The sequence below is a fragment of the Psammomys obesus genome, unplaced genomic scaffold, assembly GCF_907164565.1.
Source record: "Psammomys obesus unplaced genomic scaffold, mPsaObe1.curated_primary_1811, whole genome shotgun sequence".
Lineage (NCBI taxonomy): Eukaryota > Metazoa > Chordata > Mammalia > Rodentia > Muridae > Psammomys > Psammomys obesus.
In genome coordinates, this window is record NW_026594184.1 from 5,499,177 (window position 1) to 5,501,531 (window position 2,355).

At 38.8% G+C, this 2,355-nt stretch overlaps 1 pseudogene; it reads right to left on the reverse strand.

The window, feature by feature from the left end:
- Positions 1–2,355, reverse strand: part of LOC129684835 (protein regulator of cytokinesis 1-like) — a 30,264-nt pseudogene that overhangs the window by 20,580 nt on the left and 7,329 nt on the right.

The following is a 2,355-nucleotide window of genomic DNA, read 5'->3' on the forward strand; positions in this document are numbered from 1 at the left end:
TTCTTTCTTTCTTTCTTTCTTTCTTTCTTTCTTTCTTTCTTTCTTTCCTCCCTCCCTCCCTCCCTCCCTCCTTCCTTCCTTTCTTTTTTCCTTCCTTTTTTTTTTTTTTTTTTTGAGACAAGCTCTCTTATTGGTTAGCAGATTATGGATTTGGCTCGGCTGGCTAGCCAGTAAGCTTCCTGTTTCTGACTCCCCATTCCTGAGGTTACAAGCATATGCCACCATATCTGGCCTCTTTTCAGGAATATGAGGATTGAATTCAGGTTCTTGTGCCTGTGAGGGAAGGAATTTACCAACAAACCCAATCCTTCAGCATTCCCCCATTCCTATCTTTCTGTTAAATATCATCTATGTCTACCTTTTCCTCAAAGTTAAATTGAAGACATTATTATACTCTATAAAACAGAAATACAGCAACAAGTTTTTGATAAACTATTACCTGCTTCACTTCACTAGGGTAACTCTTTCACATTTTTTTTTCATGTCAAGCCCTACCCCTACAAAAAAAAAAAAAAAAGCTTTCCATTTACAGTCTTAAGTTAAAACTTATTCTTGTATCTTAGACCCAAACCAATCTCCCGAGCACTCTGTACCACCACATACATGAAATAGCTCCACTTGTAACTCACTGCACAGGGTATTCAGCTTTTTCTTACAGATGGATATGCTTTTGAGAATCCTTTCCCTCATATTCTCCTCCTTAGCAATCATCCTATCCAGAAGATCCTACAAGCGAGAAAACAGTTGGTAAAGGCTTGGAGCCATTGAGAATAAAACAAAACAAACAAACAAACAAACAGACAGACAAACAAAAAACAGATCTACAACAAAACCAACCAGCATTAATATGAAAACCACCATAACTTCAAATTTTGTAAACAGGCCTTTAAATTATCAAAATCAGAAAGAGCTTGTGATATCCTAATATAAATGACTGGTCATTATTTCTTCTTAAAGTTGATTTATTATTATGTGTGTTCATGATGTGGGGTTGAGGAATGGAGGAGAGAAGACAACATTAAAGAGTCACCATATTTGGGTTCTGGTGACTGATCTCAGGTCTTCAGGTTTTTATCATGATTTGCAGGTCCTTTACCTACTAAGTCAAACCTACAATACCTGAAATATCACTGTGTGCTATCTCAAATAAGGCATCAACATCACTACTGTTCTCACAGCAGAGACTGTCACCAATTGACTCACCTTGATATGCTTTTTTACATTGTTGGTTCTTTGTAATTGCTGTTCCTCTGGAATCCCAATTAATTCCCATATTCCCAAATGCGGGTGAGAGCTTTCCGGAGGCATATGATGGACTCCTCTGCTAGTACCTCACTGAAAAATCAGTACAAAACCATTTTGCTTGTAAGATGCAGCATCACTCCCTCAGGACTAAAAGCACTATTTCCAGGAACTAAATTTAGTATTTTCCCAGAGGCCTTGACAGTAAAATAAAGTCAGAGTAAGCATACCAGTTTAATAAATTCTTAGTCATTTTCTGTGTCTCCTAAATGCAACACTAGCAAAATTATTACATTCTTCTGAATTAAGACCCAATGACTTTGTTCGATGATTCTATGTATGGCAGTACAATGCTCAATTACAAATGTTTTTATAAAAGAAAAACTAGACAAAGTATCAGTAAAATAAACTGCTAACATAAGAGCTTGCTGGTACGAAGCTCCTGAAAATAGCTGGCAGAGAGCTGAGCATGGTGGCTTGTGCCTTTAAACCTGCATTTGAGAGGCTGAGTCTTATAAAGGCTTAGATTCTTCTGCCTTAGCCTCCAGAGTGCTGAGATTACCAATGTGCACAAGTCAGGCAGTGGTGGCACACGCCTTTAATCTCAGCGATCAAGAGACAGAGGCAGGGATATCTCTATGAGTTCAAGGCCAGCCTGGTCTACAAAGGAGTTCCAGGCCAGCCAAAGCTATACCTTGTCTCAAAAAAATGGGCAACCACAACACCGAGCTTGATTCTTAAATTACAACCAGTAATTCAACGACTAAACTTAAAAGACATCATCACAGGTTGGAAGTGGCTCAGCAGTTAAGAGCATTGGTTGCCAAGTTAAATTCCTAGCACGCACATGGCAGCTCAGAACTGTCCAGTTCCAGAGGCTCTGCCACTCTGACATAGACATACATGCAGGCAAAATACCAATGCTCATTAAAAAAAAAAGACATCATCACATGATTGTAAATAAATAGAAGAACAAATTTTCACATTCATGTTATACTTGCTGTATAAATTGGTACAGTCCCTTAAAAATGTTGGGTTTGACATAGTGGTGAAAGATCCCCGGAGTGTATCTTCCGTCAGAGAGACCCCCTCCCAGGGAACAACGAGGCCATT